Raw genomic sequence first — 23167 nt, 5'->3', positions numbered from 1 at the left:
TTAAAAAAAAAAAAAAAAAAGGCCCACAACTGTCTCTGCAGCCCAGACAGAGCAGGAACTATTTGGGTGTGCCAGCAGAAGCCACCAGTGCCATGTGACTGCTCTAAGGCACCACACAGCAAGAGTTGTCACTGTCAGATGGCATCCCATCGGTTGAAGTTTCTTTCCTTAAACTATTTGGCAAACACATCTGTGTAATGCTCAAGCTTCAGATGACTCATAAATAGATGCTCTGCTTTTAAATTGAATTGCATAGAAAAAAATCCCAGGGAATCTGTTAGTGACCCTTATTACAAACTATCACAGATAAGTGAACTACTTACAGCTAAGAGTACACCCTGGACTCCATTCATATGATGTAATGCAAAGAGACTGTTTATACTCAGGGGAAGGAAGATGAACTGCTGGTAAGGTCTGAGAACTTATGCTCCTCTGTCTGACTGACAGTACTACTGGGCCATTAATTTCTCCTATGTTCAGAGTGCCTGGTTTAACGATAAAAAAATTTCCTCATTCTTCTCAGGAACACTTCTAGAACAGATTTTAGCTGAAATGTTTAGCAAAAATTCTGCCTGTTTTGTAGCTCATTGGGAAGTTCCCAATAGCTGTTCTTGACAGAACTTTCTGTATCTCTCCTTGTCCTGGCCACCTGCCTCCCACTCTATCCCTGGAATCCTCAGCTTCCTTAGTAAGCTTCTATTACTCTGCCTTTTGGGATGAGGCACTACCTCCTCCCTGGGCAAGCAATGGCACCTGGAGAAGTTCCTCTGTGTGAGGGATGCCCTTCTCTGTTTTCTCTGGCTAATGAGCACCCTGTGCTGCCAGGAGTTGCTGGAGGGAAATTCTCTGAGCTGCCTGGTGTACAGAGGTGAGAGGCATTCGCGTGCCAAGCCATTTGCCTTAAACACACATTCCAGCACCTTCGCTGACCTCTTAATGGCTCACTTAGTGGAGGACTCAGGGCTTATGAATGAGTGTGTTTGACAGTTCCCCTGTGCCTAGAGATTCAGCCATGGTAGGGGCTTGTTTTCCTGCACCAAACAGAAGTACGCTAGGGTTTTTGGGAAAAGCACAAACAAAAACCCAACCAAAAAACCCACAACCCCTCAACAAAAACAATGACAACAAAAAAATATCCACCCAACCAAATCCTAAGCAAACCAATAAAAGCACCAACTACGTAGAGAAACACATGCAGAATAAATTTGTCAGGGTGGCTGGAAATACAAGGGTAGTTCTGTCAGTTCCCCCAGAACTGTCCCCCCAGAATCACATATCAGAAGTAGAAACTGTTTCTGTTTCTTTGGCTCCTGGGGCTCAGAACTGTTGCCATACTCAAAGCCTGCTAGTTTTGACAGCACAAGAAAGGTCAAGATCTGTCAAATTAGGCAGGGGACAGCTTTAGCTTCTGCAGTTGAAAACGTTTCCTCAGCCAGAACACTACTGGGGCAGTGTCTGCAAAGAGAGGTAGCAGCAGTGGTGTGACTGAGAGGATGCACAAACATCCTCACCAAAGGTGACATAGGTGAAGAGACATCAATGGACAAAGAGATTTGGAGACACAGCAGACACAGGTTAGGAAGGAAGGCTGGGAATACTTAAAACATCACACTAACAGTCTCTGCCAGGACTGACTTCAGTAGCAACATGCTTCTGTCTTTTTGCAATTTTTTTGTAAAGTCAACGATTTCCTATATTTTTTGTCCACAGCAGGAGAGAGGGAAGAAAAAGAAAATGCAGATACTAAAAAGCCTGTTTATTAACTTTTCAAATAACAATCTGTCAGTGTCCTAGAGTCTTCAGTGTAATCACATCCCTTTTTACCTCTATCATGCAATATTTTCTTTGCAGCTAGATTGAAGTGCAGCCACATAATCATTGAGGAACTGATAGGACCTACTTCAGAGTGTACCAAAGTAGGGTTACTGCTCCCTGCACTGGCTGGGCAGGAGCTGAAGCCGCCTTCTGCTGGGATGGGTGGGCCAGGCCAGGAGTAGCCATTGCTGGGGCAGAGATCCACTGCCTGTCTGCTGTGTGTCTCACCCTTAGGAAGGAAGGGCTTTGAACAGAGTGATGAGTTGCTCATGCTGGCTGTTGAAAGTGGATTCCTAAGTTCAGCTGAGAAAGACAATGTGGGATTTGCAGAAGGACCTCTCTCATTCTCTGAAGCTCAAGTGTCTGCTTAGCACAGGGTGTCTCTACTTCTTCACATCTCTGCTTACCTCTGATGGCCCTGCCTTCCCTGCTGCCCACTGCCCAGAGGAGCAGTGGCCTCGTGTTGCATCATGAACTCACCTTAACTGCAGGGTCACAGCTCTCAGCTCCAAGACAAGCATTTTTCTCCACTGGCAGTTGCTCCTGGACTGCTGGCCCCAGTTGCTTCTCAGGCTTTTGTTTAAAACTTGGGCAGTTTTTCATCTTTGTTCTAGCACTGGTGCAGCTCCAGAGAAAGTAATAGTGGTGGAAACAATGGCTTATTCATTTTTATCACTCCTTCCTATAGTTGTATGGTGTTATCCTTAATTTTTGCCTGCAGGCAAGGTAAAATGCTTCAAGGTCAGCTCTGAGGAGAGCCAAAAAGCTTGTGCTGTGTTTGGCATCTAGAGAAACTCAGTCTGTAGATGTGTTTTTCACTCTGGTGCTGCTCTCCAGCTGGCATGAGGAGAAGGCTCCTGACTCAGTCAGGAGAAGCCTATGACACACTGCCCAAACCCAGGCCAGGGTGGCCAGGTTGTGCTCTTTCTGCCCAAAACCCTTCTGGGAAGGAAGTGGCTGTGCCAGGGATTGTATGGAGGCCTCTGTTGTGAGATGAAGGAAAGGAAACAAACTCTTTTCCCATTGCTTGAATGCAAGGGAAAGGGATATGCAACCCCAATAGGCTGATCTTTCTGCCAAAGTTAGTGGGTTCTCTCCATGGGAAGGAGCTACCTCAGATCCCTGGGTCTAAACAATCAACTGAAAAGTCAGGCAAGTCCACAGAAGTGATCTGGTCAGAGTCCATATTTGCATATATGACCATCCCAAGTGTTTATTTTAGGGGGATGGCAGTATTTTCCATTAAACTGATTAACTAGAGAAGGGCAAAAGGATAAGTAAAACCAAAAAGACTTTTTCAATGTTTCTGGTGAAAGAACAGAGAAATAAAAAGAGGCTCAGAGCAACCTTTAGATGGATTTAAGTAAACCTGGGAGCATGACACTGTCCTTGTTGGCAAGCTGCAGGTGACAGGCCACCCATAGCCCTTCCCATTACCAGCTACAGCTCTAAGTGTTGCTGCCTCTTGGGGGCAGCTGCAAGGATCAGCATAAATACAACAGTCCCTACCACCCTGGTCAGAAGGCAGCATCTTCCAGTGGTATTAAACCTGCTCCCCTTTCAGAGGGACCTGTACACTTCAAAGAAAAATGGATTTAATAAGCCACAGGCTGTATTTAAATAAACTTTGTTTAAATTGTTATTTCTAACTGGGTGGGAGGAGTGGGGCAGAACAAAAGCAACCTAACATAATAAAAATTAAAGGATTGGGTAAGCCCTGCTCTGGTAAAGAGGCACAGGAGAGGGAGGAAAGAGGTCCATGTTTTTTAAATCCAGCTTGCAATGTGGTCCTGGATGCAAAATATAAATAGGCTTTGTGTGGGTGCAGCCCTAATAGGAAATGAGTGTGCTTGCCCACATTTGGCTGCCTGGAAAGTGGTGGCCATGCTGGGCTCACCCTGCCCCTGCTCAGCCACAGCTGCCTGATTGTACGTGGCATTTGAATCTGAAGCCTTGGGCTTCAGTGCTGCACAAACACTTGCACTTTTCCTTTCTGTGTTTCTTTTTTCAGGAGCCTGCAGGCTCCTTCATTGCTCTTAAGCAGGGGTTTGATGCTGCAAGCAGCATTGGCCAGACCTTTATTGACACGGGAAGGAGAGTGGCTCTAGCTTCTGCTCTTTTCTGATGACAGCATTTGCAGTTTAGTGCCATGCATGGTCATATGGGATCACTTAAAAGTATATGCCTATATGGTTTTCAAGAGTATGCTCATAGTGTTACTTCCTACACTCATTTGTGTAAGGATCAAGTAAGTTTAATTATTTCTTGGTACCTCTGTGCTCTTCCTGCCTGTAAAGCTAACCTGTGAGCCATTTTCATCTCCTCTGGTGGATCTGATAACTTGTCCCTCTATCTATTTTGATGTTTTATGGAAGCTATAATGGTTATTCTGGTTTATAAACCCATTTTAAAAATCACATATTGACTTGGTGATTCAAATATGCACTTTTTTTGTACTGTAGAAATTCTCCTTGAAACAAGTCTCTTCCTCTCACTGTTGCTACAGATCACAAGGATTTGCAGTCTGGGGTTCATTAATACTGCCTGCCCATTTTTCCGGACACTCAATCCTAAATGATGGCAGGGAGGCTGCTTAGGAGAGAAAAATGAACAGAAATGCCTCCAAATATGAGTAGGCTGGGAGAGGTTCCCTTTCCCCATCACTGGGACACTGGGCACAGAGAGGAAATTCTGTAGGAATGGAAAGGACCTTGGTGCTTCAGGGAGGAGGATTTAGAGACTTGCAGGGAAAGCTTGGTGTGGACTTCGAGAGAACCAGAACACACAGCTGGACCATGGCTGATTCTGAATTTCATTTCATACCTCCCCTTTTACAGAAAGATGCTGCCAAAAGAGACATTTTTGGTGGTTGTGCTTTGCACCCCAGGGCCTGGCCTTCAGTATCCCTGCAGCCAGCTCCAGCAAAGGGAGGATGTTGTGGGTCTCCTCTCTTTGGTGTGTCTGCAACAGCAGGTGAGCCAAGTGGACAGGTCCCAGCTGGCTCAGCCTGACACAGCTCTGAAAGGGTTTAAACCAACCTGGCCTGTGCCAAAGGAGCAACAGACCCTGAGCCATTATTATTTTGCCCTCATATCTGAACATAGACATGAAAAACCTCCTTACAGTGCTATAGAGTTGCTCTCTGTGTTAGTAAGCCAAATTCAAGAAATACCGAGCTCTTCTTTCTGTCCTTCAGAACAGAACTTATGGGGTTTTTGATTTCCACTGTTTCTTTGATGCTGCTTCAAAACATGTGGGAACCATTTTTTCCCCATTGCCTACCACCTTGTAATTTGCAGTTTAGCAGCATTGTTCCTACCAATCGTTTTTGGAATGATCTCTTTCTGTTAACTTTCTGTTAACTGTTCTTTTTTGAGAAGAAAACTCATTGGGAGATTTCCTAAGCCCCATTTATTTAAATCACAAATCCTGGTCACTATGGGAGCTGCATCTATTTCTTTGATGAAATGGTAAACTAGGACTGTGGCCAACACCTATAAAAGTGGCATTAGTAGAGTTGTAAGAGTCTAATGGCTGTGAGTTTAAATGCCACGTATGATGCAGTAAATTTTACAATCCACATTTTCAATGTAAAAATGGAAATGAGATACAATAAGCAGTTCCCCCAAGGTAGCAGTAGAAAATCTACAGTAAATTCTTATAGCACAACAAGAGAAAAATCACTGCTAGTTGCTAGCTACTGTACTGAGAGGAGTTTTCTGCTCACCCAACTTGGGGTTCTCTCTCTGCATTTCTGGCCCTGCTGCTTTGTAGGTCATTGTCAAACACTGCTCTGCTAGTTTTGCATAAAAATGCACAGTCCAGAAATGTCTCTGCTCTGAAGAGCTGGAGTCAAGTCTTCTTGTCGGAAAGATGAGGGATGCTATGCAACAGAGCCGAGTAGGAAATTGCCTCTGAGCTTAGGCATCAGCAGAGTCTGCGATCTCAGTGACGACCTGCAGTGGTGGTTTTGGGAAGCAGTGGTACCCCAGGGGAGGACAAGATTAAGCTTGGCCAAATACTGTAAAAACAGTACTGGGAGATCCTTTTCTACATTCGTTGTCATGTGGGTCCCCTTGCATGGGGGAATTTCTTTTTTATCGAACTTGTGAACAAAACAGGCTAGTGTGGGTTGGTTTTTTCCCTCTGCAAAATTGAAAACCACTTTTTTTCTTAGCGTTGGGAATCTTTTACTGGCTACATAATAGATAGTACTGTGCTGATTGTCAGTTCAGAGAAACCTTTTCTGGTAATGACAACCTGACTGGATTTTCAAAATAGTGTGTTAAAATATTCTGCAGGAAAGTTAGTATGCTCTTTTGGCAGCTATAAAGAAAAGTTGCTTCTGCTTGGTTTTTCCTCTGGGAAAGAAGTCATTCTGGGTGGGATATTTTTCCTTTGTATTGGCCCTGCCACTCTCCAGGGCTTCTGGGGAATTGCTTATAGGTGCATAGACCTGAGAAGACATGTGTGAGTTGGTTCCCCACCTGCCAAGAAGTGGGGAACCGAAGGCTGCAGATGCCTTCTTTGCAGCCAGCATAGCCCGCGGTGCAAGGCTGCCCTTTCTGCCGTGTCCTCTCAGCCAGCTTCTCCCACCTGCTGCCCTGTCCCACGCAGGGGGTGGTAGCACAAGGTGCCTGCCCAGGTTCTCAGCAGAGATGCCCATGCTTTCCGTGTCCCAGTCTTGCATGGGCATGACAGACAGTGTGACATCTACTCCCAAATATCTAGATGAATGATTATAAAAAAGTGCTATTTTTGAAGGCATAGCAGTCGATTATGCATTTGACAGAAGGTTTTAGGAAATAGGCAATGTGGGATGTACTGGGAGGAAAAAAAAAATCAATCTGTGTATTTGTCTTTTAACTAGTTGGAGACACATTGGCACATATTTTTGGCACATTAATGAATTCTGCCTTATTTAATCTCTGCTACTCTTATAATATGAATTTGTGTTCCATTTGGGTGTTAAAAATCAGAAAGTCAGAGAGTTAAGTTTCTAGAGGAAGTTATAATCACTTCAAGCTCCTGAGCTGGAATGAGGAGGCAGCCACAGTTGCTCTGAAGGAGAGCACCCAGACAAAAGGCTTGGTGGCGCAGTTTGCAGCACGTCCCTGTAGCTGTGCCGCGGAGAGCGGGCAGGCCCCGCGTGGCAGCGCAGCTCCCCGCAACCTCCTGGCAAAGCCCAGGGCTCAGCCCGAGCTGCCGGCTGTGCCGGAGTGCACAGGCCAGGGAGCACTGACAGCCTCAGCAAGCAGGCTGGGGGTTGCCCTTTTTCAGAATAAGCTTTGCCAGTTTATTTGCATCTGACTCCATCCTGCTTTAAAAGTGCAAGTGCTCTGTGCTTCTTACCGATGACTTATTTTCAGTAAATGTAATTCCTTGTCTTTCTTTTTCCTTCTCACTGTACGTCCACTTCAACTTTTTTTTTTTTCAGTTTGAATGCGTACAGAACTGCTGTGTACAAAAGATCTTATAGTTTTAACCAAAAATGGCTTAAATAAGAAAGCATTACATCTGCCACAGAGTAAGGATGGGTTGGATCTTTTCCCCCTAAGGATGAATATTTAAGAAGATGAAAGAGGAAGATTTAGAGAAAACAGCACTGTTTTGAGCATAACAGCAATAGAGCTGGGATGATCGGCAGTGCTATGAGCGTTCCCGGGGAAGCTCGAGAACAGAGAACAGCTCGGTTGAACAGTGCTACACTTCCATGGTGTGTATGGGAGACTGGCTGGGGTCAAAGCTAACTGCAGGGGGTTAGCTGCATAGCATGGGCTAACAGCACATTTTAGAGTTTACACTAAAGGTGGCCCACATTTTTCCATAGTTTCAAAGCATTTCATGAGAGCCTGTAATGTGTTCATATTTGTGAGGTGAAAAGAAGTTGATTTTTTTCCCCCTCTTTCCCATTATGTTTGACAAAACAATTTTGTTTTGACTGTGTTCAAACAACAGGCTTTAAGAGAATTGTTTACAAAGCTTGAAAAAGTGATTTTGACAAAGCCATTTTCTTTCTGTGTGAAATTGTCACTTGAATAAATATTTGATATAAAGTTTCTAGAAAAACTAGTGTTAAATAGGGCTGTTTAATTCTGAGTAATTTTGTCTGGTTTCCAGTATTTTTTGTGATTCCTTGTACCGGTTTTTTATCTCACAACTCCCTTCCTCTACCTGTTCATTCACAATAAGGTTGACTCATAAAAGCACATAGAGTTTAAATTTATTTTACAGGAAACACTGAAAATTTGGTATTTGTTTTGCCACTTTTGAGACAAAATATTTTGAAAACATTATCAACAGCAATGTTAGACACAGAAATTGTTTTTATTTTTATATTTTGTTTTCTGACTGACAACAAAGCCAAACTTCAAAATCAGATTGGATTTTTTCATGAAATGTAAATGTTGAGGTCTGGTCTGCCTTAGGGTTTTTGGGTTTTTTCCCCCTATATTTCTGAAAGAAAAGAATTTAGCAATATAGTTATGAATGATTTCATTACTGCTAAGCTGAAGTGAAAATAGTTTTTAACCTATAAGAAAATCCAAATCTTTTTCAGGCTTGGAAGGGTGAAGACGAAGGTGTGAATTTCAGTTTCCAGCTACATACAGTGTCAAATACAGAAATGCAGCTGATGCTCAGGCTGAACAATTTTTCATGAATGAGGAAGAAGGAGGGGAGGACACCAAGTTTCCACCACAGAAAGTGGGAATGGGGAAAATTTAAATACTGCCCAGGCGGATGCTGGTGCCACAGGGAGTGCTCCCCTGGGTAGAGCAGAGCAGCTGGGGAGAGAGGGGGTGTTGGCCTGATGTGAGAAGGGTTTGTGCCATTGTCCCTGTGGAGTCACCTTGTCCGTGGCAGGGTGGGTCCATTTCTGCTCCGACTATCGGGAGCCCGTGTGCTCCGCTTGCAGCCTCACGCACAGGCACTTAGTGATTGCATTTTATGTGAAGTCCAGCTGTCCTCATTCTTTGAAGTACCTTCTCCAGCATTAACAGATGTTCAGTATCACTTTGCTGCCGTAATCAGGGTGTCCTTGATCTTCATTACAATGCACTGAACCTCTGTGAGTGATTCACTGAGTGTTTGTGTATATTATCTACCTGGTCCTCTGAAAGACCACATCATGGAGGAAGTTTGCTGCAGTCCCAGGACAGATTTGGGTGATTCAGGTGTCTGGTTGAACACCACAGTCAAACAAGGCAAAACAGCAAGTGGATGCTCTAGCTCATCACAAATGTACCCTAGGAAAAAAATAATTTTATTTGTAGAGCTATTTGGAAAAGCCTGGGTGTCTGTATGCATTTGTCTGATTTGCTGTGCTTTCCATTTCTCGCTGCTATGTTATTTAAATTCCTCTTTATTTTGTGGTTTCTTTTTAAGGAAGGATTGATATTTCTTGAGGTTGGCCAAGTGGCACAGATCAGCTTGTTTCCAGGACATTGGTTTCAGTCTGGTCTAGATCACCAGAAACAACCATGCCATTTAATGACTATTCAATGTATTTAAAATTAGCAAATACTCTCATCCGATTTTCAAGTGGAAAATTATTTTATCAGAACTCCCTGGGAGGAAACTCCACTCCATAAACAACATCCATTGGCAATGGGAGCAACACCTGCCTACCAGTGCTGTTACCATCTCCACTGGTACCATATTGGCAGCCTAATCACTTCTGCACCTCAAGTGCCCTATTGCTCCCACAGCAGTAAGTCTTGCCATTAAATGAGATGTACCTTTTGGCTTTTGTTTGCCTTTTACTGAGGTAGATCATGCTACTACTAAATAATGATAGACATCCTACTGGTGATAGTGATGGTGAGGGTAATGCTTTAGTGCAAACCTGGTAATAAGAAAATGATGTATTTAATTTACTGCAGTTTATTACCTATTAAATTAATGTCCCATGCATGGGGAGTGTGGTAAGTTTGTCTGAGTTGCTTGGTAGGCAGGTTTTCCTGAGTTCACATCCTGTATCACGTTAATGTAATATGGATAATGGACATGCACTTTCTAACAGCAGTGGAAGATGCCCTTGTTTTCCTTCCTTATTTCAGGTCTCCACTGCACTCTTTTCTAGGAGGTACCTGCTGCCATGGGTGCTGGAGGGTCTGTAGTGGCTCCAAGCCTAACTCCTGGCACAGTCTCAGCCCTTTCCTGCACTAATTTGCTTTTTCTATGAAAACAGAGGTTCCTTCTAAATGTGCTGTTTTTCTTAGGATGTAGGATGAATTTTGTGAGTTGTACAAGTGAATCTATGTTTGCTAAAATCCATCAAAGACTTGTTCCTTGCTAAATTGCAGTTCATCATTCTCTTCTGTGTGACACCAGTAGACCAGAGCAAACTCTTCAGCTGTCTGTATTGTCAGATGTTGGTGTTGGCTGTAATGAAGAAAATCTCATGACTGTGGTATATTGATGACTGTTACCTAATTCCTGCTATGAATTTGTTACAGAAAACAGCCCCTCTAAAACCGCTTAGCTGTTGCCCAAAGGAGCTGTAGTACTCGCACTGCAGCAGCTGCTGCTCCACACCAGCATGGGCATCAAGACAGAAATGCAGAGGGACCTTGTACTTCCATGAAGGGCTCCTTTGGGGAAAATTTTACCCAAGCTCTTGTCTTTGAAATGCTTTGGGGCCTGTGGCTGCCAGGACCTGGAAGATGCCACTTGCTTCCCTAAGACAGGGTAGGGCAAAGTATTGTGGGAAGAAGTGGGATAGCATGAAGCTGCTGAACAGAGATTTTGGTTGGTGTTCCCAACTCAGGCAATGCCAGCCTTGCTAGTGCAACTTATCAACAACAGAAAAGAAAGGACAGATATGCTCTAGAGAAACCACAACTTTTTGACTGTGTCCTTCGTTCTTTACTAAGAAGGCACACCCACTCTGGCAAAGAGTATTCAGATACTCAGTGTGCTGTGCACTGGGGTGACTGACCCAGTGACCCAAGGCACACTGGTAAAACGAGGCATCTCCCACAGCGATGGACTGGGGATGGCTGCCTCACCTGGAAGCCTGGCAAAGCTGATGTTACCTTTTTTTTACTCATTTTGGTCTGGAATGAAGCTCTCAGTTCTGAGATAGTTACTAGGAGAAGTCTGTCCGGTTGCTAAGGTTTTTAGAAAACTTAATTGGAAATCAGTTGTACATGGAAGACTCCATGTGAGAGTCCTACAGCTGTAAGGTTAGCCTTAGATTTGTGGTTGAGAAGGTATGGTGGTTGTCTTCTTTTGGGGCTTTCTTTCCCCCTGCATAAAATCTTGCAGTCTTTTCTGTGGAGAATTCAGAAATGTTTTCTGACACACAGGAGCAGGCAAATAAAACAAATCACTGGTTTGCCCTGGTTGTTTCAGGGCAAAGAATGAAGGGGACAATGGGATCAAGCAATAAAGCTCCAATGAACACAAAGATAATAAATCTTTAAGATCAAAATCGTTGACTGAGAGATCACAATTACTAATCATATGGTTGCTGCCTGGTATGAGGACTGTACAGCTTTACAGTTCTGAGTTGGAGCAGGGTATGCCCAGAGTTTTTTCCATTCATTTACATTTTAACTCTGCAGATGCTGATTCTGTGTACTCCTGCAAGCAGTACCAAATGCTTCTGTGTTCAGCCAGTGCTCAGAGTACTAAAACGATTGCTGGTTTAGGTCCAGGGCATGTGGACCTAAGTCAGATTTTCATTTTTTGTACTCTCAGTAGAGCAGAGAGTTTATCCAGTATCTGCACAGAGAGCTTCTTTAATTCTTTTTCTGTCTTAGGACTTTTTATAGTTAGGAGATTCAGTCCTTTTGCTATGTGATTTTAAGTTTGTTGCAGGGTAGTTTGTGACCAGCATCAAGTGGAAATGCTGGAGAATCCCTTGCAATAGCAATATAGAGAATAGGTGGCTATATTTGCCATTCTCCACTATACTTCCTGGACTAAAGTTTGTAAGATCCCTATAAGGTTTTTATCTGTAAAGTACTGACATGTACTTTCATTCTTCATTTTCAATTTCTTTATCATACTTATGTATGTGTGATGTCTTGAAGCATTTAAGGCACTTTACTTGTTGATCAGGCATCAGTGATTTCCTTGTACCAAGGAATTGCCTCCAAGATAAAATGTAGCTTTTAAAATAATGCCTCTGGGGAGTAATTATTCTGTTTTCATGCATGATTTGCACTGAAGTCAGTGGAAATTGCTATCATAGAACAATGAAAACCAAAACCATGGACCCTGAAGCAGGAAAATGGTTTGTCCTATGCAAGATGTCAGTCAGAAGGGCTGTTGTCACCTTATTTCAGAGTGGTCAAAATAAAAATGCTAGTTAGATTTTATATGTGTGACAAAAAATTATTAATTACTCAAGTGCAAGCTCAGCTTCTCCTGACAGCTGAGTTTGGTACAGTACCAGTTCCATGGGTACATTGAGCTCTTGGGGTGCCAGTGAAGTGGAATGGGGATTTTCTCCTTGTGCATAATTGCCCTGGACCATCACATCTGCAACCTGCAGCTGTGAGAGAAACAGAGACCCAGCTTTTGAAACTCTGAACAGTGATCTCTTTGAGATGCAAGGTTTGTCCTGGGTAACATAGCAATATAACCCCAACAGCTGATTTAGAGAGTTGCTATATATAAATGCAGGTATGTGTTAGTGGAAATTGAATTTCATAATGGGCAACTTGGCCTGGAAAAAGCTAAAGAGCATCCTCTGGTAGGCTGGAGCCTGCTCTGGCAGTATTGTGCCAGGAATGGAGTTATTCATTCTTCTAATAAAATTTCACATAAGAATTTACCTTGTGGAGTCAGATCTGTAATAGTGACAAGGAATGTTCTCATGCAGTGGTAAGCAGCCAGTGTTTGGGACTGGAAATGTATTTAGGCTTCTCTGAAGTAGACCATTGTGTCAGTTCATGCTACAGCAATCTTTTACACAGTTGTTACTTATTATTATTATTTTCCAGATTGAATTAGATGCTGTACAAGCTCAGAACATAAAGATGGGCCCTGCCCAGAGAAACTTAATATGGATGTGACTGCTTAAGCTTTTTTTTTTTTATTATTATTTGAAAATAAATACATAACAGCTGCTGCTGGGAAGGAATGAGCCTATGAAATATCTGGCTTATATAAAAGTTAGCAGTTCTTTTAAGTTAGATTCAAGTGATGGAGTGGGTGTGAAGGGGTGGGAAACTACTCAAATTGCCCGCAGCCCTGGACTAACTGGGTTTTCCTGCTAATCAGATCAGCAGTGAAACTGTTAACAATGTTGACATTCACATTGTCACCATTAAGCTGCAGCCTAAACACTCCCTTTTGATTAAAGGCAGCATCTTAAATCTCTCCTCACTATTGTTGGAGCATTCCAGCAGCTTGAGCCAGCAGTCTGTCCTTACATCCCTTCTTGGAAGGTTTCCCTCCTAACCAGAGAACTAAGAGGCTTCACTGTCACTGAAAATAGCTGAGAACTTGCTTTCCTTTGTATGGGGCAGGGCACATCTTGCCAGCTGTAACTGCAATATTTTTTCCCTCCGTTGAGAGGATGTGGCTGCCTATTCTGTGACTTGGCTGCACACAAAGGCAATGACAGACAGGGGTTAGTTGACTTTTGCCCACAGTTCAAACGTGGGTTTAAAATTACAGGTGCAAGTTTTGTGGTTATAAATTACAGTTGCAAAAGAGAGGAGAGGTGGCCCTGGAATACACTGTGCCATCCTCTTTAGCAATGGGAAACTGAACATGTATGAGGGATGTTGCTGGAGAAAAGTTAGCATCTTGTAACCACCTGTCCCACTGCAGTGGGATTCTTGGAGATAATTAAAGGCAAATATATGTTCAAACAAAAGGCAGGGCTTCTCCCTCTCAACTCCTTCATCTTCATTTAATCAAAATCAGGCAACATTTTTTTTAGTAGTTTTTTTTTTTCCTTTAATAATATGGAGAGAAGTGTCCCACTGTGTGAAGCAAAGTCCAGCTAAATTGAAATCCTGGAACACCCATCCAGAAGAGGGTTTGAGTGGAAACATTGGCATAGCCTGGCTTGCAGTGGCAGTACTGAGCCTCATTAATGCAATCACAGAATGTATGGGAAGCTGGAGCACAGCCCTGGGTGGGGTGCAGCACTGGTAGGATTTACAGGGTGCCACATGTATTGGAAATGTGGTCATAAATGGGCATAAAAATTATCATCTTCAACTTACTTAATAAAATGAGTCAGAGTAAATAGGGAAATGTAAAAATACATTCTCTGCTTGATTTATTGAATATGGGTTTGGCTCTAGAGCTATGGTCACTCTTTTTGTGGAAGGGTTTTTTTTCCTTTTTCTCAGGATGTGTGTGTGAGAGTGAGGATACATAAAAGAAAAAAAGGAAGGAAAAAAAAATCAATCCATTTATATCCTTCCTGAAGAGCTTAACTGTATTGCTTTGGGCCATACCCAGTCTCTTTCTTCACTGGGCATATTTGTAAATGTTTTTCTCTCTTGTAAGCTAACCTTCCTGCTCAGGGCAGTCAGGAGCCTTCTGCCAGGCTGCTCACTGCAGGGCAACTTGTAGAAGGCAATGGGTGAAGGAGGATGCAGGTCACAGCTACCTGAAAAATCCTGTGGGGACACGTGGTTTTGGATACTGGACAGTGCTGGAGAGTGTTTCCCTCTCCCCTTAATGCTGTGATAAATCTGAGTGCCAGAGGAAAGGGAAAAAAAAAAAGTCTAGTTAAAAAAAATTTGAATGGATAAAGGTAAAAAAATCTTCATAGCAAACTGCTGGATCCACTCACCTCACAGTATCTTGGTTGATTGTGTGGCCTTATGTCTGCTAGTAGTCCCCAGAAGCTGAAAAGGAATGTTTTGTTTATGGCAGTGCTTTGTTAGGGAAATGATAAGGGTCAAGTCCTGTCTTCTGCATTGTCATGGGTAAGTGCTGAGGACATTCCATGGGGCAGGTGCCTGAGCCCTGGTGCTGTGACTGTGTATGATCTGTACTAGTTGTGCCCTCCTTTGCTTTCTGAAGTCCCAATTAACTCTTTTTTGTAAAGGAAAAAAGGGGAAAATACTTTTTTCTCATTTGTTCAAAAAGTAATGTGGTCCCAGTGGTGTCCTGGGGAGGTTTGGCTCTCCATATGCCACTCCTGCCTTCTGCGGCATGACAGATGTAAAAGGTCCTTTCGCGTTTACCATGGTGGCGTGACAGCAACGCGTGTCCCTGATTATCAGCAGTGTGTCATTCCCAAGGTTATGGAGTGCAAATGCTTCTGTAGCCATAAAAGATTAATCTCTATGTTCTCTGGTTTGTCAGTCTGTATGTAATTTGCCACATTCAGATTTCAGTCAGGGCGCTGAAAATTAAGAATAATCCAGTTGAGTTTATAATTGCTCAGTCTGCTATAACATTTAGCCAAATACAGTGTCTGCCTCCACCTCTCTATAAGTCTATAAATAAATAGATTTATTTATATGTATATATAAAAATAAGTGTCTGTATAAATGTGTGTGTTTGTGTGTGTGTGTGTATATGTGTGTAATGAAAACGCTTGATAGTCCAAACCACATTTTTTCAAAGATGGAAAGATACCAAGAGCATCATACTGGAGGGGCAGTAACCATGGTAGGGGGACAAGGGGAAGGGAGAAGAGGGTTATTATGAGCAGTATGGATGGAAGGGAGAGATAAAGATTTTTGTCTTTGTACATTCCAGTTTTTGCTTGTGCCTGCGCTATTTTATTTGGAGTATACTGTCATGGTGGAAATAGAAGCAAAGTTCATTTACTCAGAGGAAATGAAATAAACCCACAAAGACTTAAACTAGCACAATGTAAAACATGCTGATGGCATTGACCTTCTCCTGCTTTACCTTGACAAAAAAAAAAAAAAGAAAAGGTAATGTTTTTGGAAGACAACTAGTGCTGTGACCTGCACTAATTAATCTGCCCATCAGATCTGATTAAGCACTTTCAAATCTGGCAAATTGCCACTTTTCTTAGACATAAATGTAAATAAATACAAAAGTGGTAAATCACGGCCCTCCAGTGATACCGCTCTCAGCAGCCCCAAGCAAAGAGCAGCAGATATTGAGACTCCAAACACTCCATGACTGATAATAAAAATGTTTTTTCTGCACAGGGATGGAGCAGAGCACATCACCATCTGCTCAAACCTGTCTGATCTGGGGCAGCTCGTGCACCCGTCTCTCCTGGATGCAGCCCCAGTCAAGCAACAGGCTCCGGGCAGGGTAGTGCTGGTGTGGCTTTCCCACGTGTCAGGTTTGAGACCAGATTCACATGCACAGTTTGGCTGCTGCTGGGAGAGCAATGAGGTGCAAAGCCACCTGAAGGGGCTGTGCTTCCACTGGAAGGGCACTTGGAGGTGTTTTCCAGAGCTCCTTTTGCAGCCCACCACCAGTTCCTTCGCACCCGGAGGTGAATGAGGGGGCAACCCCCTGGGAGGGCACCATGGATCACTGTCCCTGCTCATGGGAGCTCACTCCTGCTTCCATGCTCAGGCCTGGCCCTGCCTCAAGTGGGAGCTGGAGCTGCACTTTGGAAGTGCCTACGATAGCACTAGTTGGTTTATTGCCCTCTCCCTGCTTTAAGACCATCTGGTGTGACAGAGACTTCTAAATAACGTGTATTGAAATTGGTGAAACACTTTGATTTGATCCTTTGGTCTGAACCATAAAATTATTTTCATGGACTGTTTGCTTCAGTGTACCATTAAGCATTTAAGAGTTTGAATATCTTTATTGCAAAGGACTGAAGTCATTCCAGCTGAGGTGATGTTATCTTCAGTTACTCAGAATGTACTGCAGGTGTCGACTGATCAGTCCCACCTACTTTCCTTGTGTACATACAATAAAAAAATAACAAAATATTGATAAAAGTGGGGTCTGACTGTTCAGGAGCTCTGACCATGCCTATAAAACAATGAAGCATCCTAAAAGGTTAGAAATACCAGACTTACTTTGGATCACTTTGTTACAGACAGTTAATTATAACAACGGGATTTACAGTACATAAAAAAGGAGAAGGTTTTCAAAAGTGAAGGACGGAGGGCAGTATGTCAAAGGCACTTTTTCTGAGTATTTAGATTTCTGAAAGCTTTCAGTATGCAACCTGTAAGATGTATGTATATGTAACACCAAGCCCTGTAGCCCCTGGTGCAGTTGATGAAGTGAGAGCTGTCTGGCTTGTCCGTGGGCAGTGGTTTTCCTTTGAAAGGAAAGGTGAGCTGGAGATACTGAGAAGCAGTGGTTTCAGCCCCAAAGAGGCTAGTATTGAAATCTAAGCTCTTTAAAGGCATTTAGGTCACAGTTTTCTGAGACTTGAGTGAAACAGTTTGAGGGTGGTTTAAATAAAGATCTCATATCTTCATGTACCTGAGAAACGGCCTGGTTTTCAGAGGTGCTGAACCCACACTTGACGAATGATTGATTGATTTCTTTACAGAAATCCTTTTCTTTGTGTAACTGCCTCTGAAGTTTAATCCTGGGTTGTAGGTGGTGCGAAAGCCTTCTTTTTAGGAAAAGAAAAGGTGGGTTTTTGTTTTTTTTTCTCCCTCTGTATTACACAATAGCTCTGAAATGACTTGGAGAGAGAAAAGTGATTTACAGCTTTAGAAGACTATCCGAGGATGGAGTACTTTTCCGGCTCTGATATCCACATGGAGCTTTGCTGGTACAGAAGTAGGTGGTGCCCCACACCTTGCAGGGCGTGCTTCTTGGGCTCAGCAGGATTCTGCTTTTCCTTGGGAATGGCGAGGCTTGCAAGTCTGTGTATTTCTCTTCCCCCAAAAAAGTGTGCCTCCCATAGAGAGGAATCTGATTGCTGGGCACCTTGCTGCCATCGCACAGTCCCCTTTGTAGGCAGTCTGTGCCTGTTACTGCTCACTTAGGCTTATGTTTTCTGCACCCCTCTCACAGGAGACCACAAGACCTGCACTTTCTTCTGCTGCTCCCTTTGAGCCAACAGCTGAAAACTAAAATAAGGCTCTGCTGAAATAGGGAGAGTTGAAAAGCTTGCAGCAAATTTAGCTGGGTCTGCTGAGTCTGCTGCAGGAATTTACCTGCGTGTCTAATTCAAGTCAGTGCAGTGCCTTGGCCATCTTAGTGGAGCAAGTGCAGCCAGAGGCCGCTGGAAGGAAGGAGGAGCGATGTGTGCTAGAGGATAAGTGATTAGGTTATGAAAGGGGCCTTCTTCAGAGGTGAGGCTGGATTCAGAAATGGGCTCCTGAGCCTCCCCGTGTGTCGCCATGATCTGTACCCTGTGTGATTGGCAGCTGCAGAGTGAATGGTGTGCACGGTCACAGACACATGCCTGGCAGATACCAAATTGATTTGTGGAAGCAAGTCAGTCATGCTGATCCACTTGGGAATGTAGAGATCAGGTCTGGATGAATGCTTGACAGTGAATCTTCTCCTAGACATTGTTCTGTCATCTGCTGGCCTCTGGGTTTACAGGGAGTCAGCCCTGCTTTACAGTTCAGGGCAGAACCAGGTGCCACAAGGGCTTCCAGTATCTGTGCTGTGGCACTGAAAGGGTTGGCAGCCTGGTAGAGTGTGTGGTTCGGCTTTGATAGTTACAGTAGAGAGCCCTGAGGCCTGAGAACAGCACAGCATGAGGGACTTTGCAGAAATTACATGGCCTGTCTTTGAGTCTCCCTACTCATCCAAGGCAAGTACAGCATGTTGTGGCTATCAAACAAATACTAGTTCAAGGGCTTATATTCCTAGGTTAAGCTTGATCCAAAAAAGTAGAAAAGACCTCTTCTATCCTCCAAACTACTCTGTGTTTTGAGCATGCTCCTGTTCTGCATTGTATTCTGTGTAGGAAAGTGCACTGCAGGCTCTGAACCAATGACCTGTGAACTTCCATGCCTGACAAGTCTTTGGTTTGATGATTGTCTATTATCTTGAATCATCACAAAAGGATTCCTTGGCCAGTGTACCTCCTCCTCCTCCCATAACTTCACAATGCTCTGAGCAAATAACCTTTTCTCAAATGCAACCAGACAACAGTACCTTACACAATATGGAGATGTTTGTTGATCCATCAATTTATGGGGAAAGCGAGCCTTGAATACATCATACATCCTCTGTATAAAATATGTTCTTGAATGCAGTCTGAGGCAAAATATAATCCATTAGCCTTGTAAGAATAATTTCTTTAAAAAATCCACACCAGTCTTAACCAAACCATATAAACCTCATACCTCATGTTTCATAAATGATTTAAGCATAATAAAGCAATTGTCCTTGGCTGTAGGTCCATGCTCTTATGTGATCATGCCTTCCACACAATTATTAAATCATAGGATTTTTGATTTATGAAAGCAAACATTTATTTTCCCCATGAAACGCATGTTTTGGTGAAGTTCATTACCATTTTCTGTAAAAGATCCCCCTCCCCTCCTCCCCCCAAAGCTGTATTTAGTTAAAGAAAAAAACATCTATAAATATGAAGAGTTCCACAGATTTCAAGAAGAGTGTTAACCTTAAGTGAAGAACCTTAAGTGTTCCGTGAACTTAAGAACCTTAAGTGTTCCGTAAATGCTAACACACCTGGAAAAGGGGAGGACAGGTACCCTGGCACTACATTAACTTCAGCCTGGTATCTGTGATCTTTTGTGCAGCCACCTCATTGAGGAAAGCTGCTGCTCATGCTCCTCTCTCCATTGAGGCTGCTTGTTCAGGTTGGCAATCTCCAGCACTGTCATCTCTGTAAGTCACGCCAGGCCATGTGTAGCATCATTTATTGCAGCTACTCATCCCTGAACCCAGCTCTTCCACAGACAGAGAGCACGAACTTAGCGTCGGTGGGGACAAACTTGAAGCTCTCATTGGCTCTTGAGAATGAATTTACCTTAACATGGATTTTCTATCTCTGTCTTTTCTACGTCTTCTTTTATACCATTCTCACAAAATTCTCATTAATTCGTATTTATGTTATGGAAAAATTGTTACCAGGAAAAGACTACCCAGACCCAGTGCCAGTGATATTGAAGGCAAAAACATGTTTAAGAATTGGACAAAACATTATGAGTTGGTAGAAATTTTATTTTGTATGGCACAAAAAAGCCATGCTGAACATATAGATCTTCAATTCTATCAATTTCAAAATTTCAGCTTATGATGAAGTCATTTACATAACAGCTGAAAAGAGAACAAAAATTATTAAAGTTTTTTTCTTTCTTTAAATGTGCATATTTTTCTTGGTCTAAAACAACAAAAAGCTTTGGGAACTCAAGAAATAAAAAAGCAAGAGAGAAACTCTCTTCTTGTTTGCACCTGCCAAGCCACACAGAAGTCAGCAGGCTGGTATGGATGTAAACCCAGAGAGAATGTCAATCTTTGCCTTTTCTGCTGTAGAGCTCACATGTGCTGCTCGAGAGGCAGACTGAGGATCTTAAGCCACAGAAGTCTGAATCCAGTTTTCTAAGTGCTCTGGCCTGTTAGGCTGGGTTTGACAAGAGCCCCAGAAAGCTCTTGAATTCAGAGAATAATTTCAATGGATAAATATTATTTTTGAGCCAAAAGTGATCTTCTGCTTGTGGAAAATTTGGTTGTATCAATGCATAGTTAGTAATTTTTGTTTTGTTGGCCTCTTCTAAAATTTGAGTTTGCTTGCCAGTTTTGGATCTGATTAGTAGATCAGACTCTAGCTGCCCTCCAAAATACATGCTCACTTGCCTCTGGCTTCTTGAAATCAAGTAGTTTGTTTTTCTAACATGAAAAATCTTCTCCCAATAAGATGTGCATGCAAATTAAAGTTGCAGTTCATGCGTGGCTACAGACATGATTTGTACTGTGCTTGGATGGTTCATAGTACAGGTCCATGATGGACTTGAAGAATGAAGGGAGCAATGCTTAGATATTTGAGTTTGAAGCTCAAAAGATATGGAGATTTTAAGGCAAAATCCCTTCTAGTTCTTCTCTAAATGTTACTTTTTTCAGAAATCACAGGAGGAAAACAATTGGTAAACTTCACAAATTCCCTTCTTTGCTTGAAGAAGGTCTCTGGTGTTCAGCCAGTCTCCTATGGTGCTTGACCTTGAAAATGCATAGCAGCAAGTTGGAAGTCTTACGTAGTGGTTTCTGAAAACTTTTCAATAAGACATTTCAATTCCTTAAAGTCAAGGTAAGAGAACAGTTCTCTTAATGACCAAGTCATGCAATTCCTAAGTGATATTAGAGCTGGGTGAAAATAGAAATGGAGGAAGAGAAGTGGCTTTTGTTAAGTATGTTGGTAGGGAGAACTACCATGTGCCCATGTCCATACCATGGGCTGGTTCCCATGCAGAGGGGACTCTTTCTCAGAAAAACAACTATGTGATAAATGGGAATATGTGAGGTTCTGTGTGGTGGGACGTAAGTGCTGTCTGAGAGACATAATGGACTGGGTTGAACTGCTTGGCATGTATTATTCACTGAAGTGTAACTTTGAGTTTTGGCACCACAGTACAGTAGCAGCTTTTACACAGTGAACAAGAGAAAAAGTGTGTCTGAATTTTTCCATGAACAGTCAAAACCCTTTGTGTTTGAAACTCGCACAGAGATACTAATTCAGAAGAACTTTGGCATTGATTAAACAGGTCACATCTGATGTATTATGCATAAATGAGCCTAAAAAGTGCTAGTCTTCAGAAATAAAGCAAATACAACGAGGTGATATACATTTCTTTCTGAAACCAGCAGTCACTGGGACTCAACAAAGAGTAATTAATAGAATTTTTAAAGTTACACTATATAATTTCATGAATATTTATGGCTAGGATGATATAATGTCCTATATTGGTCTTGAACCACAATGAATAATATGATTATTTTTACTTAGCAAGAGGTCACAACAAATGTTTGAGATTTAAGCTGCCATAGCTACAAATTTAGCAGAAAGTAGGCATTTAATGATAGATTTCATTGCTGTGGTTTAGGTTTTATTTTGAATGTTTGTTTTGTCTTAAAAACACTAATGCTAAAATGTTGTCTCAAATCTTTATTTTAAAATTACTTATTATATTGCCATAAATTACAGGGTGCAGTAAAAGCCAGATTTAAAAGGAGGCATGCTTTACTTTCTCATATTGCTAAAAATAGTGCAATGCTTATGAAACACGAATCATCATTAAAAAAGTTCTTTTTATACAACTGAAGTTGCTAGTGCTGAACTAGCGGCTTTCCTCCAAGCGGCACAATGGACTGCTCCAAATTTAGGTCTATAATGGTAGAGGTTAACTTTAGGAAGTCCGAGTAAAACTGTAATCTATAATTCTGCCACAATTACAATGTTTTCTCTCAAATGATAGTGAAGTCCCTGGGGTGAATGCTAGCAAATGCCTTGTAAAGATGTTCTTCTGGCTTTCATTGTTTTGATGCTTTTGCAATTTCAGCACATGTTCCTAGATTTGTCAAGAGACCTGGGCTGTGCCCCGGGACTGTTCAGAGGCTGTGGGCTGCAGTCGGCTCTCAGCACTCAGCCAGACGCAAAGGGTGGAGCACGTAGTTGATAGCGAAGAGATGCATATGCCACGTTGACAAGATGATGGGTAAACAAAGCTTAAGGACACTTGTTAAACTCAACATAGCCAAAAATGAATCTTTTTCATGATATTTTTAGAAGGCTTCTGCCTAGGGAAAACATTCACCTGTGTGACCTGAGGAAAAGTCTAAAGAACTGGTTGCTATTTAGCCATCAAAAAAAACCATATGTGCGTCTTTTTCAGATGCCCTCATCAGTTCTTTCCTTCCAGGCATATTTTTGGAAGACTCACACGTCTCCCTCTGTGAATCACAGTATCCTGCTGGCTTGTCAGAATGAGGTGGGACCAGCACATGTAAACCTTGAACCCAAATCCTATCTAATAGGTGTGACGTGAGGGCTGCCAGCAGCCAGTGCTCCTTTGCCAGGCCACTGAGGGAACTCTGCACTACTGCTGCTGCTTGTTCCCTCAGCTCACAGTACAGTCTCAGTGAGGGTGAACCTGAAGTATGTTGCCATTATAACATTGCCTCTGCCTGGGAGTGAAAAGAGCTGAGTGCCCGCCAGCATTTAAACAAAAAAATGCTCTAATGTGAGCAGGTTGACTGGAGAAGCAGGGGTATGGAGGTAGCAATCCAGTTGGGAAGCAGTGGGGCAGGGAGGGCTTCCAGCACTCAGGGTTTGGCCTAGACTGTACAAAGATTCAAAATCAGGGGTGTTGCAGGCAGGTGTGTTTTCAGGGGAAGGCTCCCTGAGCAGCACGAGGTGGTGACAGCCTGGCTGGGGACCAAACGTGGGGCACCCGCCTGTGCTGGTCAGCAGAGGAACAGCTCTGGTGAAATGGGATTTCTGAGCAGGCATTTAATAACGAGCTCTTGCAAGCATACCCAAAAT

The sequence above is a fragment of the Vidua chalybeata genome, chromosome 7, assembly GCF_026979565.1.
Source record: "Vidua chalybeata isolate OUT-0048 chromosome 7, bVidCha1 merged haplotype, whole genome shotgun sequence".
In the NCBI taxonomy this organism is placed as follows: Eukaryota; Metazoa; Chordata; class Aves; order Passeriformes; family Viduidae; genus Vidua; species Vidua chalybeata.
Note: the sequence above shows the minus strand (reverse complement) of the source record.